General features: G+C 43.6%; 1 protein-coding gene and 1 pseudogene across 4 annotated transcripts in view; one reads left to right on the plus strand and one right to left on the minus strand.

Moving 5' to 3' along the window:
- The window catches only part of TBC1D8 (TBC1 domain family member 8), a 144,046-nt gene that overhangs the window by 68,097 nt on the left and 60,120 nt on the right, over positions 1-15,829 (plus strand). The window lies entirely within an intron of this gene.
- Positions 14,426-15,083, minus strand: LOC105740799 (annotated as a pseudogene).

The following is a 15,829-nucleotide window of genomic DNA, read 5'->3' on the forward strand; positions in this document are numbered from 1 at the left end:
AGTGAAGGTAAGGCACGCAGTTACAGATGAGACTCCTTGGGTGCTTTCTGCCGAGCCAGGCCAGGGATATTCCAGGCAAGGCATGGGCCTGCTCACCACCAACATGCAACGGAAGAACTTGAAAAACAGGGATGTTTCTGAATTTCTTTAAAAAACAAATGTTTGTATTGTTGTAAAATATGTATAACATAAAATTGACCATCTTAACCATTTTTAAGTGTACAGGTTGGTGGCATGAAGCACATTCGCAGTATGGTACAACCATCACCACCATCCATCTCCAGAACTTTTTTCATCTTCCCAAACTGAAACTCTACCTGTTAAACACTCACTCCTCACTCTGCTCTCCCCAAGTCCCAGGCAACCCAGATGGGATCCACGTTCTGTCTCTAGGAATTTGCCTACTCGGGCACCTCGTGTTGGTGGGCTCGAGCAGTGTTGGTCCTTTGGTGACCGCTCATTACAGTCAGCATCCTATTTTCAAGGGTCCCGCATGTTGCAGTGGGTGTCAGAAAGTCCTTCGTTTTTACAGCTGAGTGATATTCCATTGTAAGTCAGCTTTCTTTTTGAAATCATATCTCTAAATGATTGGGCATAAGTAGAAACAAGGATGTGGTGTGTGGAACCAGGAGAGCAAAATCCTAGGAGCTAATTCCTAGTCAAGTCATGGGGAGCAGGAATGCTGGGAGGGTCAGGGTGCCCAGCCTGCAGGAGGGCCGGTTTTTGGCTGAATTGATGCCTTTCTTGTGCAGAGCCCTCTGGGTCTCTGGATGAACAAGGAGACTTCGTTGCCATTTGTATGCGTCTGATGGTCTTAGTCATGGCTCTGTCCTGTGCTTGGAAAGTCCAGGCTGTTGTCGGCTGAGAGTTACCTATCATGTTCCTATGTGAGACGTCGATGTCTCGTGTTCTTTTTGGTAGGTAATTCCCAAGGTTACCAACTTCATTATTCACACGTACATTTTATTATTTTTTTTGAGACGGAGTCTCACTCTGTTTCCCAGGCTGGAGTGCAATGGTGTGATACTGGTTCACTGCAACCTCCGCCTCCCAGGCTCGAGCGGTTCTCCTGCCTCAGCCTCCTGAGTAGCTGGGATTACTGGCGCCTGCCACCACGCCTGGCTAATTTTTGTATTTTTAGTAGAGACAGAGTTTCATCATGTTGGTCAGGCTGGTCTCGAACTTCTGACCTCAAATGATCCACCTGCCTCAGCCTCCCAAAGTGCTGGGATTGCAGGCATGAGCTACCACACCTGGGTACACATTTTATTTTTTACCACGGCCCTGTGCATTAAGTGCATTGTTCTCACCCAGTTTTCAGGAAGCAGAAAGAAAATACAGGCAAGAACTGCAGGACTTTGAATTATCTGCCTAGATCATTCTAAGAATTGAATTGATTATGCAATAATTGGACTCCTTTTCCTGTAGATTAATTGAGGCATGAGGTGGACCGTCTCCTCTGGTTACTGGAAGAGGATGTCCTGATTGTCTTACTTTGAGGCAGCCAGGGCGGGGTTCCTCCTGAGAGCATGGGGAGGGCCCCAGGGGGGCCCACTTCAGGGTTGCCTTTCATGATAAACTTGTCAAACCTTTGTACAGATGGCCTTTTAATAACACTCACTGCTTTGCAGATCCAAGTTTGGACTCTGGGATGCTCCATTAGTTTGTTGGCTCTGTTTATGGTAGCTTAAGTGCAAGGTTTTTATGTAGCCAGTAAGGTCTGTCCCATGGTCTTGAGTGAAATGGGGAGCAGGAAAACAGAAAGAAAGGAAGGTGCCATGTTGTAGCAGGGGAGGGTCAGGAGACCACCTTACCTGGGCATCGTGGGGGGCAGGGGTGCCAGCAGAGCAGGAGCTTACCTGGTGGGCAGGGACACTGCCACATCTTGGGAGGGAGTATGTGTGTAGTTTGAAAAAGCTTACTTAATAGTTTAGATTTGGAAAATGGAAAAAACATCCTTTTGAAATGTTAAAGATCATTAAAGAAATTTGTGATATTTTCATAAATCGAAATGTGGCATATGTTTTAAAAAATTGAGAATAGCTGGACACAGTGGCTTGCTCCCATAATCCCAGTACTTAGGGAGGCTGAGGTGGGAGGGTTGCTTCAGGCTGGGAATTCAAGACCAACCTGGGCAACATAGCGAATTTAAAAAATTAGCTGGGCCTGGTAGTGCTCCTGTGGTGCCAGCTGCTCAGGAGGCTGAGGTGGGATGGGGCCTGGAAAGTTGAGACTGCAGTGAACTGGGATCATGCTACTGTACTCCAGCCTGGGCAACAGAGCAAGACCCTGTCTCCAAAAAAAAAAAAAAAACAATTGAGAATACAAGAGTTGGGCTTTCCAGTTGAAACAATCCTTTCCTTTCCCATACTTTCTTTATTTGTTCCTCTCAATATTCTATTGGGAAGTGTGATGCTTTGGCTCTGGAGAGGGAAGGAACAAGCCACAGGGAGCTCAGGGACTTGCCTGGGCTGCTTCAGGCATCAGTAACACTGCGGGTGTGTCAGGTGCTGGCCCTGACACAATGTTCTTTCAGAGCATTCTTTCTGACGCACATTCTCTTATCCCTGCCCTTGACCACGGCTGGCATCTTGGTTTTCTTGTAGTCTGCATCACTGTTTGCTTTGTCCTTGGAGAGAGAATTTTATTGAGGGAGGAAATGTTCCAGGGTGGATCAGATTAGCATCTCCGTGAACTTTGTACCATGGTAGCGAAGGAAGTGCCAACCCCATCTTTTTTTTCAAGAACAGAACACCCTGGGTGCTTCAAGGAAAGTCTGGGAAGCAACCCAGTGGGAGGGAAGACAGTGCTTTTCTCTGGGTCCCCACGCTAAGGTCAGGCGGTGCGAGTTGTCACACTTGTTTTCGGTCACGCTCAGGGTGCTGCGGTTCACGTTTCTTTTCTATTATGGAGTTACTGTCACCAGGCTCTTACTGTTTTAAATGAAGTCATTTTGCTTATGCTCAAATAATCACACTCATCCAAGGCATTCTTCCCTTAGGGTTGTTGTTTATAGTTAATTTAAAAAGCAGGGACATACTGAGCCTAACTTGTAGATCTAGTAAATGCTGATTTCAAAAGTGATGTTAAAAACTATTTTTAAGACTGGACCTGGTTGGGGCTGGGCGCGGTGGCTCACACCTGTAATCCTAGCACTTTGGGAGGCCTAGGTGGGCGGATCACGAGGTCAGGAGATCGAGACCATCCTAGCTAACAGGGTGAAACCCCGTCTCTACTAAAAATACAAAAAAGTTAGCCAGGCGTGGTGGCGGGCGCCTGTAGTCCCAGCTACTCGGGAGGCTGAGGCAGGAGAATGGCGTGAACCCAGGAGGTGGAGCTTGCAGTGAGCCAAGATCGCACCACTGCACTCTAGCCTGGGCAACAGAGCAAGACTCCGTCTCAAAAAAAAAAAGAAAGCCAGACTGGACCCAGTGACTCAAACGCCTTTAATTCCAGCACTTTGAGAGGCTGAGGTGGAAGGATCACTTGATGCCAAGAGTTTCAGACCAGCTTGGTGGCATAGCAAGACCCTGTTTCTATAGAAAAAAAAAAATTAGCCGGGCATGGTGGATTGCACCTGTAGTCCTAACTACTCAAGAGGCTAAGGCGGGAGGATTGCTGGAGCCTGGGAGTTCAAGACTGCAGTGAGCTATGATGGCACTCCAGCCTGAGTGACAGATGAAACCGTGTCTTTAAATAAATACATGAATAAAACCCTCCAAAACAAAAAACCGATTTTTAAGCCTGGAATCAGACTTTTCTCTAGTGTCTTACAGGTTACAGAACTGGTTGGTAACTTCTGCATAGTGCAGGACTTGATTAACAAGGAAACCATCTGGGGAGGATCTTAGCAGGCGTCTAGTTTAATCCCTTTCATTTTTAGTAGGTGAAGAGACATTGACTGGGGCTGTGGGTTTCAAAAGGAGATGACTGGCAAATGACTTTTTATTAAATGATTCCTTAATGATAAAAAAATAACATCGGGAATGAGCACGGAGGCACCATGGACTCTGTGCTGCCTGGAGCCCTCCTTCTTGGCCAGTTTTGCTGGTCTGACCCCAGTGGGTGTGTCTGCCTCCCTACTCTGGTCTCTCCCATTCCGTGAGGTCCCTGGGGGCCCACTTCAGGGTTGCCTTTCACTGACTTCTGTGACATATGCTAGAGCCTTGTATATCTGAATTGCCTGGGGCTAGTAGTGATCCTGATCAAAAAAATAATAAGGAACTTCAGGGAGTAAGCACTTCTGTCCGTTTTCTTGCCCCGCATTTTCACTTCTGATGGTATTTTCCTCATAGGTAGGAGTTAGTTATCCATATTTGTTCCTTTTTTTTTTTTTTTTTTGCCAAGAAAGGTTTTTCTTTTCTTTCCTTTTTTTTTGTTATGAAGATTTTCAAACATGTCCCAAAGTAGGGAGGAGAGTGTAAGGAAACCTGCAGAAACCTCATTGTGTACATGCATGAGGACTGAAGTTTTGCCCTTCTTGAGTTATTTCCTCCTCTCTAAGCCCTTCCCCTACCCCAAAGCATTTTAAAGCAAATTCTAGAAATTATAATATTTCACCCCTACATATTTTAGGAAACATCTCTGAAAAATGTGGCCGGTCTTATCACTGTAATGCCCTTACTAAACTGATAAAGTTAACTTTGATTCCTTGGTGTCCCTGGACTCAGTCCATTCTTAGGCTTCCTGCTTGCTTCAGGAATCTTTGTAGATCTGGGTTTTAATCCATAGTTAACTAGAACTGCACACCCACTTGGTTGTGTTTCTAAAGTCTCTTTGAGTCAAGAAAACTGTAACTGTCCAATGTGTTCATTTTGCCCACTGCCCATTTAGAGCCAATTTCTCAAGACGGTAATTGCAATAGAGAAAGAGTTTAATATGTACAGAGCTGTCTGAATGGAAGATTGGAGTTGTATTACTCAAATCAGTCTCCCTGAAAATTCGGACGCTAGGGTTTTTCAAGGATAGTGTGGTGGGCCAGGGAATGGAAGCTGCTCGTTGGTTAGGGATACAATCTTAGCAGTGTGGGAAATGGTCTTTGTGTGTGCTGAGCCCACTTCTGTGGGGGATGACTGGGCCAGTTGGTGGGTCCAGGTGGAGCCATCTGTGATCAGAAATGCAAAAATCTGAACAGACATCTCAAAAGGCCAATTTTAGGTTCTGTAAGAGTGATGTTATCTGCAGGAGTAATTGGGGAAGTTGCCAATCTTGTGACCTCCAGGAATAAAGGCTGGTAATTGTTTAAGTCTACACCTTAGCAGAATTCAAGCTCCCCTCATCCTCCTAATGTGGTGGTCTTTCATTAGCTTTCCAAGGGTGCTTTAGTTTTGGGGAAGGGCTATTATCATTTGATATGGTTTGGATCTGTGTTCCTAACCAAATCTCATATTGAAATGTGATCTCCAGTGTTGGAGATGGGGCCTGGTGGGAGGTGATTGGATCATGGGGGTGGATTTCTCTTGAATGGCTTAGCACCATCCCCTTGGTACTGTCCTCAGGATAGATAGTGAGTGAATTCTTATGAGATCTCGTTGTTTAAAACTATGTAGCACCAGCCGGGCGCGGTGGCTCACGCCTGTAATCCCAGCACTTTGGGAGGCCGAGGCAGGTGGATCACGAGGTCAGGCAATCGAGACCATCCTGGCTAACACAGTGAAACCCCATCTCTACTAAAAATACAAAAAAATTAGCCGGGCGTGGTGTTGGGTGCCTGTAGTCCCAGCTACCCGGGAGGCTGAGGCAGGAGAATGGCGTGAACCTGGGAGGCGGAGCTTGCAGTAAGCCGAGATCGTGCCACTGCACTCCAGCCTGGGTGACAGAGTGAGACTCTGTCTCAAAAAAAAAAAAAAGTATGTAGCACCTCCCCCCTCTCTCTTGCTCCTGCTCCTACCATGTGAGATGTCCCCCTTTGCCTTCCAGCATGATTGGAAGCTTCCTGAGGCTCCCCAGAAGCAGAAGTTGCCATGCTTCTGCAGAACCGTGAGTCTCGGGTATTTCTTTATAGCAATGTGGGAATGTACTAATACATCATTTATACTGTCACCTAAATGTCTTCCAAAGTTAGGTTGGCCCAAGCCCAGGAATGACTAAGGGCAGTTTGAAGGTTAAAGGCAAGATAAGGATTGGTTAGAGCAGATCTCTTTCATAATTTCTCAGTTATAATTTTTGCAAGGGCAGTTTCACAGTTTCAGCCCTCTTCCTCCCCATCCCTCTTTTCATGCCACTGACTTGTTGAAGAAGTTGGGCTAATTTTTATGTGGAATATCCCGCCGGCCGCATAGTCTGTTTTCTCCCTCAGGGCATCATTTAACTTAGTGCACTTTTCTTCATGTTTCCTGGAAGCTGGAAGTTACTAATAAAGGTTTAATTGAATGTAGGTTCAGCTGTTTTTAGGAAGAATACTCGATAGGCTGCTCCATGTATTTTATTTTGCATTCTCTCAGGAGGCACGTATCATCTGGATGTCTCACTCCTATTGATGCTAAGATTAGTTCACGAGTTCAGGTGACAGCTTCCATTGCATTCTCCCCCATCAAGCTTTCGTCAAAAGTTTTTTTCCATTATGATCATTGCCTGAATTCACTTTTTCTCTATGGATCGTGAAATGGTGGTTTTCTAATATGATCATTCCTTTTACAACTGTCAGCTTGAGTTATCTGTAAAGAAGAACTTTGTCTCTTCAATTAGTGCTATTTGGTCACCCTGAGACATAATATATTTAGAAAACATGGGGTTAAATGCCTCCTTTTGCTCTGTAGTTGCCTACTGTTAATGTAAGGAGTTGGTGCCCTGGTCATCTGCAATGATGACAAGTGAATTATTATTCTTCTGTTTTAGCTTCCTTTTCTTTTTTTCTCTCCCTTCTCCCCTTTTTAGTATCATTTTAAAGTTAAGAATCCCTGCTCCTAGCATTTCATTATGAAAATTTTCAAACATACAGAAAACGTTGAAAGAATTATGCAGTGAACACTATAAGCCAGGAGTTTAAAAATATATTCAGTGTGTTTCAATTAATTGCTGGATTTTTTTGGTATGTAGATTGAACCATCTTCTGCCCATTAGAGCCCATTTGTAGTCCGTTTTTTACTGCTAAAAGAACTGCCTGAGACTGGACAATTCATAAAGGAAAGAGGTTTAATTGACTCACAGTTCAGCATGGCTGGGGAGGCCTCAGGAAACTTACTATCATGGTAGAAGGTGCAAAGGAGAAGCAAGGCACTTTCTTCACAAGGCAGCAGAAAGGAGAAGTGCTGAGCAAAGAGGGAATAGCCCCTTATAAGACCATTTTGTGAGAACTCACCATCATGAGAACAGCATGTGGGAAACTGCCCCCATGATTCAATCACCTCCACCTGGTCTCTCCCTTGACACGTGGGAATTATGGGAATTACAATTCAAGATGAGATTTGGGTGGGGACACAAAGTCTAACTATATCACCCTTCCTGTGACTTCTATGATTTTTTTTTTTTTTTTTTGAGACGGAGTCTCACTCTGTCGCCTAGGCTGGAGTGCAGTGGTGCAATGTTGGCTCACTGCAACCTCTGCCTCCCAGGTTCAAGCAATTCTTGTGCCTCAGCCTCCCCAGTAGCTAGCACTACAGGTGTGTGCCACCATGCCCAGCTAATTTTTTGTATTTTTAGTAGAGATGGGATTTCACCCTTTGGCCAGGCTGGTCTCAAACTCCTGACCTCAGGTGATCTGCCCGCCTCGGCCTCCCAAAGTGCTGGGATTACAAGTGTGAGCCACTGAGCCCAGCCGACTTTTATGACTAAACTGTAACATTTGTCTCAAGTGCTTCCTCGCTTTCTGGCCAACAAGCTGTGAAATGCTCATCTTGAGGCCAGGCGCGGTGGCTCACGCTTGTAATCCCAGCACTTTGGGAGGCTGAGGCGGGCGGATCACGAGGTCAGGAGATCAAGACCACGGTGAAACCCCGTCTCTACTAAAAATACAAAAAAATTAGCCGGGCGTGGTGGTGGGCGCCTGTAGTCCCAGCTACTCGGAGAGGCTGAGGCAGGAGAATGGCGTGAACCTGGGAGGCGGAGCTTGCAGTGAGCCAAGATTGCGCCACTGCACTCCAGCCTAGGTGACAGAGCGAGACTCCGTCTCAAAAAAAAAAAAAAAAAAAAAAAAGAAACGCTCATCTTGTACCTTTCCTACCTTTTATTTGGAATCAGTCATTCCTCAAGTAGCCGTGGCTCCCTTTTTAATGGATATTTAACTGATATATGATGCATATTTAATGGCATTTAGGGACCACAGTTTAGGCTGTAGGGGTGCTCATTGTTACTGGGTTGTCATTGCCTCTAAGGCTTTTCAAGTAAGTGTGAACCTAAAAAGTGTGTGTGATGATAAAGAAAAATAAATAATGAGTTCATACTGACTTTTCAAATTCAACCGTAAAACTACAGAGTTATAACTTAACTTTGATTTTATATTTGTTTTCCTCTTATACTGAAAATCTTGATTTCTAACAATGTTCCCATAATTGTTTGTGTGTTTATCTAAGATATGTACACACACACCATTTCTAAATAATGTCAATATTGCTGTTAAGAATAGTTGAATGAGATTTTAAGGTTTTGAAGCTCTATATGGTGTTAGAATACATTTAACTACAGGTGTACTTCCTTTTATTGTGTTTCACTTTATTGTACTTTGAAGATACTGCATGTTTTACAAATTGAAGGTTTATAGTAACCCTGAACTGAGCAAATCTGTTAGCACTATTTTTCCAACAGTGTTGGAATGTGTTCACTTTGTGTCTCTGTCACATTTTGGTAATACTTTCAGTAGTTCAGACTTTTTCATTATTACTATGTCTGTTAATGGTGATCTGTTATCAGTGATCTTAGTTGTTACTGTTGTAATTGTTTTGGGGTGCCATGAACCATGGAAGACGATGAACTTCATTGATAAATGTTGTATGTGTTCTGACTGCTCCACCCACTGGGCCACCTTCTTCTTGGGCATCCCTATCTCCTGAGACACAAAAATACTGAAATTAGACTAATTAATAACTCTACAATGGCCTCTAGTGCTCAAGTAAAAGAAAATGTCGCATGTCTTTCACTTTATATCAGAAACTAAAAATGATTAAGCTTAATGAGAAAGGCATATCAAAAATTGAGATAGGCTGAAAGCTAGGCCTCTTGGGCCAAACAGTTAAAGTTGTGAATGCAAAGGTAAAGTTCTTGAAAGAAATTAACATTGCTACTCCAGTGAACATGTGAATGTGATAAGAAAGCAAAACAGACTTATTGCTTCTATGGAGAAAGTTTTTGTGGTCTGTATAGAAGATCAAACAAGCCACAACATCTCTTTTAGCCAAAGCCTAATCCATGCAAGGCTCTCCCTTTCCTAAATTCTGTGAAGGTTGAGAGATGTGAGAAACCTGCAGAAGAAAAGTTTGAAGCTAGCAGATGTTGGTTAATCAGCTTTAAGGAAAGCAGCCATCTCCATAACATAAAAGTACAAGGTGAAGCAGCAAGTACTGATGGAGAAGCTGCAGTGAGTTATAATATCCAGAAGGTCTAGCAGAGCTCATTGATGAAGGTGGCCACACTACACAACTGACTTTAAAACAATGTAGATGGCCAGGTGTGGTGGCTCACACCTGTAAATCCCAGCACTTTGGGAGGCCAAGGTGGGCGGATCATGAGGTCAGGAGATCGAGACCATCCTGGCTAACACGGTGAAACCCCATCTCTATTAAAAATAAAAAAATTAGCCGGGCGTGGTGGTGGGCGCCTGTAGACCCAGCTACTTGGGAGGCTGAGCCAGGAGAATGGCATGAACCCCAGAGGCGGAGGTTGCAGTGAGCCGAGATCACGCCACTGCACTCCAGCCTGGGCGACAGAGCGAGACTCCGTCTCCAAAATAAATAAATAAATAAATAAATAAAACAGTGTAGATGAAAGAGCCTTCTGTTGGAAGAAGATGCTGTCTAGAAATTTTAGAGCTGGAGAGGAAAAGTTAGTGCCTGGCTTCAAAGCTCCTCTTGATAGGGGCTAACATGCCTGGTGACTTCAAGTTGAAGCCAGTGCTTGTTGACCATTCTGAAAATCCTAGGGCCCTTAAGAACTATGGTAAATGTATTCTACCTGTGCTTTATAAATGGAACAACAAAGCCTGCATGGCAGCACATCTGTTTATAGCATAGTTTACCGAATATCTGAAGCCCACTGATATGATTTGGGTGTTTTGTCCCCTCCGAATCTCATGTTGAAATGTGACCTCCAACGTTGGAGGTGGCCCTAGTGGGAAGTGTTTGGGTCATGGGGGCAGATCCCTCTTGAATGGCTTAGTGCATAGGTCCCCAACCCACGGGCCACAGATTGGTACCAATTTGGTACCAATTTGGTACCAATTTGTGGCCTGTTAGGAACTGGACCACACAGGAGGAGGTGAGCGGCAGGCAAGCGCACATTACTGCCTGAGCTCGGCCTCCTGTCAGATCAGTGGTGGCGTTAGACTCTCATAGGAGTGTGACCCCCTATTGTGAACTGTGCGTGCGAGGCATCTAGGTCAAGTGCTCCTTATGGGAATCTAACCAGTGCCTGATGATGATCTGAGGTGGAACAGTTTCATCCCAAAACCATCCCCCATGGTCCTTGGAAAAATTGTCTCCCACAAAATTGGTCTCTGGTGCCAAAAAGTTTGGGGACTGCTAGCTTAGTGCCATCCCCTTGGTGATGAGTGAGTTCTCGCTCAGTTCACACGAGATTTGGTTGGTTAAGAGTGCCTGGGGCCTCTCTCTTCTCTGGTTTCTGCTCTTTCTCTCTCTCTCCTCCTCTGTCTTTCCCGCCCCCCTCCTTTTGACACACCTGCTCCCCCTTTGCCTTCTGCCATGATTGTAAGCTTCCTGAGGCCTCACCAGGAGCAGATGCTAGTGCAGTGTTTTCCATATAGCCTGCAGAACTGTGAGCCAATTAAACCTCTTTCCTTTATAAATTACCCAGCCTCAGGTATTCCTTTATAGCAGTGCAAACAGACTAACACACCTATTGTTGAGACCTAATGCTCAGAAAAAAAAGATTCCTTTCAAAGTATTACTGCTTATTGACAATGCACCTGGTTACCCAAGAGCTTGATGAAGATGTACAAGGAGATTAATGTTGCTTTCATGCCTGCTAATACAACATCCATTCTGCAGCCCATGGGTCAAGGAGTAATTTTGACTTTCAAGTCTTATTATTTAAGAAATGCATTTCATAAGGCTGTAGTTGCATAGATAGTGATTCCTCTGATTCATCTGGGCAAAGTAAATTGAAAACGTTCTGGAAAGAATTCACCATTTTATTTTTTGATTTTTTTATTTGTAGTACCTTTATTTTAGGTCTTTAAAAACACCTTTAAATTTCACACAGCAAATTTTAAATCATTTAAGGATGCATATTTGAACAGTGAATTTAATCTGTGTTCCTTGAAAACTTTTTTTTTCCCTGCAAACTTTTAAAATGAGAGTACAATAGTATATTATTTAAAATTAAACTGGGGAAAAACACAGGCACGCTTTTCTCCATTGTTTACTACTCTGATCTAGACCTTATTAAATTTCTAAAATATGTAATACCTTTCATCATTCTTAAATTCTATTACCAAATAATGGTTAGTGTTATAGAAAGTTATTCTCCAAATACCCAAAGCTTTACATTTACTTAATATCTGAGAAAATATCACCTACCAATCAATAACAATTAACTAAAGAATGATCACATTTCTACCCTCCACACAGGGCCTAATAACCAGGCCTTAAGGCCGATGCTTATTTATTTGTTTATTTATTTTTGAGACGGAGTCTTGCTGTGTCGCCCTGGCTGGAGTACAGTGGCACAATCTCGGCTCACTGCAAGCTCCGCCTCCCGGATTCACACCATTCTTCTGCCTCAGCCTCCCGAGTAGCTGAGACTATAGGTGCCCACCACCACACCTGGCTAATTTTTAAAAATATTTTTAGTAGAGACGGGGTTTCACCGTGTTAGCCAGGATGGTCTCAATCTCCTGACATCGTGATCTGCCCCCCTCAGCCTCCCAAAGTGCTGGGATTACAGGCGTGAGCCACTGCGCCTGGCCTGGCCGATGCTAATTTAAATTGCCTGTTATTGACTGAGACAAACCCCCAAGAATTATATGCAGAATTTACAAAGATACTCTTAGCAATGTATCTATTACAGGCTTAGGTACAGTGTTTTAGAATTAAAAATCCAAGTTTAATATGTATATTGACCTCCTGGGGTCTTTCAAATCCATATTATTTAGGCTTATATAGATAATTACAGTAACCATTTTTAGATTTGTAATTGTTTGATACCTGGATGATAAAGGCAGAAATGTAATTCTCAAGTCCTTGAAATTAATGTAATTAAAAGCTTAGCTGACTACAGAATAGGTGAGGGTTTCTTAAAAATCAGATTTGTTGGCTGGGCGCGATGGCTCATGCCTGTAATTCCAGCACTTTGGGAGGCTGATGCAGGCAGATCACCTGAGGTCAGGAGTTTGAGACTAGCCAGGCCAACATGCTGAAACCCCGTCTGTACTAAAAATACAAAAATTAGCAGGGCATGGTGGTGGGCACCTGTAATCCTAGCTCTTAGGGAGGCTGAGGCAGGATAATTGCTTGAACCTGAGAGGTGGAGGTTGCAGTGAGCTGAGATCGTGCCACTGCACTCCAGCCTGGGTGACAGAGCGAGACTCCATCTCAAAAAAAAAAAAATCAGATTTGTTTTAAGACACAGTTTTGTCATTACTGGTAGGATTGGTTGGTCACACAAGATATTTAATAGTATTTAACATAACATGGCACAGAAAATTGGTTAAAAAAAGTTTTTTTCTAATTAGGTAATGTAAAAACCCAACATGAACTTTATGTAAGATTGGAATATATCTTCAAATTCATGTTTTTAATAAAAATGTAGGCCGGGAGCAGTGGCTTACGCCTGTAATCCCAGCACTTTGGGAGGTCGAGGCGGGTAGATCACCTGAGGTCAGGAGTTCAAGACCAGCCTGACCAATGTGATGAAACCACATCTCTACTAAAAATACTAAAAATTAGCTCGGCGTCGTGGTGGGTGCCTGTAATCCCAGCTACTCCGGAGACTAAGGCAGGAGAATCGCCTCAACCCAGGAGGCGGAGGTTGCAGTGAGCCGAGATCACGCTATTGCACTCCAGCCTGGGCAACAAGAGCAAAACTCTGTATAAAAAAAAAAAAAAAAAAGTAAACATGCTCTGTATATAAATGTTGTATTTAGTTCCTTGTGTCCAAGAATGTTATCTATAAAACTGAAAGCAGTAAGAATAGTGAATAATTTAATTTGCAATTCTAAAAACATGACTTGAGAAAAAAAATCGCATAAAATTTGGTTCAAAGTTTAACTGCTATGTTTAATACAAACCAGAGTGTTTAAATTCACAATACAAGTTCTATCAATCTTGGGCATTTTTATATTATTTATATGAATATTATCAATTTTATTGATATTATTAACAAATACTACTTTCATTGCACCTTATTTTCTAGTTATTGGTTTTTTTTTTTTTTTTTTTTTTGAGATGGAGTTTCGCTCTTGTTGCCCAGGCTGGAGTGCAATGGCATGATCTCGGCTCACTGCAACCTCTGCCTCCCAGGTTCAAGCAATTCTCCTGCCTCAGCCTCCTGAGTAGCTGGCATTACAGGCATGCACCACCACGCCTGGCAAATTTTGTATTTTTAGTAGAGATGGGGTTTCTCCATGTTGGTCAGGCTGGTCTCAAACTCCCAACCTCAGGTGATCTGCCCACCTCAGCCTTCCAAAGTGCTGGGATTACAGGCGTGAGCCACTGTGCCAGGCCTTTTTTTTTTTTTTTTTTTTTTTTTTTTGAGATGGAATCTCACTCTGTTGCCCAGGCTGGAGTGCAGTGGCACGATCTTGGGTCACTGCAAGCTCCATCTCCCGGATTCAATGATTCTTCTGCCTCAGCCTCCCGAGTAGACTACAGGTGCCCACCACCACGCCCGGCTAATTTTTGTATTTTTAGTAGAGACAGGGTTTCACCGTATTGGCCAGGCTGGTTCCGAACTCCTGCTCTCATGATCCACCCACCTCGGCCTCACAAAGTGCTGGGATTACAGGCGTGAGCCACTGTGCCTGGCCTTTTTTTTTTTTTTCCTTGAAATGGAGTCTTGCTCTTGTTGCCCAGGCTGGAGTACAGTGGCACGATCTCCGCTGACTGCAGCCTCCGCCTCCCAGGTTCAAGCAATTATCGAGCCTCAGCCTCCTGAGTAGCTGGGATTACAGGCACCCCACCACCATGCTCAGCTAATTTTTGTATTTTTAGTAGAGACAGGATTTCACCATGTTGGCCAGGCTGGTCTCGAACTCCTGACCTCAGGTGATCTGCCTGCGTTGGCCTCCCAAAGTGCTAGGATTACAGGCATGAGCCACCACACCCAGCCAAGTTATTGTTAAATAGTAGATAAGGCATATTGTTCCCTAAAGTGCTAAGGTGTCATCCAGTGGGTTATTTGCCATTGTTCCTTTTCTGCCGTTTCTTGTTGGCGAATTGTATCCTGTGCTGCTTGGTGCATTTTCTCTAGTTTTACCAGAGTGAGAGATCTTAAGGGTAAAAATTTGGGTTTACATACCACCACTGTGGTTACATCTTCCAGAGACAACTACCTTTGTTTTGGAAGAACTTCCTGGAACACTGACTTCACTTCCACCATATCTGAATTGCTGGATACAGTAAGTTTTTTCCTGAACGTTCTGGTCTTTTTTCTGCAACTTTTGACATCCAACCCGGTATTACCAAGATGACCGAGAGTTCTTGACTCAAGCCTACAGAAGAAAAGGTGCATCCCTTCGCAGGTGTCTCAGCTGCTGCCACAGGTTATAGTCAGGATTTGCCATTTTAGATGCCTGAGGCACATTTGTAATTCTTAGAAGGTCGTCAAAATACCAACATTAATAGGAGTTTGGAAGAAGTTGATTCTAATCCTCATGGATGACTTTGAGGGCTTCAGGGGTTCAAGGCTTCAGGGGAGAGAGTCACTGCAGATGTGGTGGAAACAGCAAGAGTACTGGAATTAGAAGTGGAGCCTGAAGATGGGACTGAATTGCTGCAATCTCATTAAAGTTGAATGAATGAGGAGTTGCTTCTTATTGATGAGCAAAGAAAGTGGCTTCTTGAGAGGGCATCTACTCCTGGTTAAGAGGGTGTTGAAACATTGTCGAACGCTTCACACATTGTTGAAATAACAACAAAGGATTTAGAGTATTTCATAAACCTTAGTTCATAAAGCAGCAGGTTGGGAGAATTGACTCCAAATTTGAAAAGTTTTACTGTGGGCAAAATGCTATCAACAGCATCTTCGTGAAAGAGAGAGTCAATCATGCTAGAAACTTCATTGTTGTCTTATGTTGAGAAATTGTCACAGCCACCCCAACTTTCAGCAACCAGCACACTGATCAGTCAGCAGCCATCAACATTAAGGCAAAACCCTCCATCAGCAAAAAGATTACGACTTGCTGAAGCTCAGATTATCATGAACATTTTTTTAAGCCATAAAGTATTCTCTAGGTAAGACATGTACTTTTTAGAAGACATAATGCTTTCGCACACTTAATAGACTGTACAGCATACTGTGAACATAATTCTTATATGCATTGTGAAATTTAAAAACCTGTGAGTGACTCACTTAATTGTGATATTTGCTTTATTGTGGTGGTCTAGAACCAAACCCACACTATCTCCAAGGTATGCCTGTCCCTAATCTCAACGTCCCCCACGACAATCTGTGAAAACTGCGTTCTTCAAGTTTGGTCATCTGTGATTGTCACCACTGCTCT

This window comes from Nomascus leucogenys, chromosome 14 (genome assembly GCF_006542625.1).
Source record: "Nomascus leucogenys isolate Asia chromosome 14, Asia_NLE_v1, whole genome shotgun sequence".
In the NCBI taxonomy this organism is placed as follows: domain Eukaryota; kingdom Metazoa; phylum Chordata; class Mammalia; order Primates; family Hylobatidae; genus Nomascus; species Nomascus leucogenys.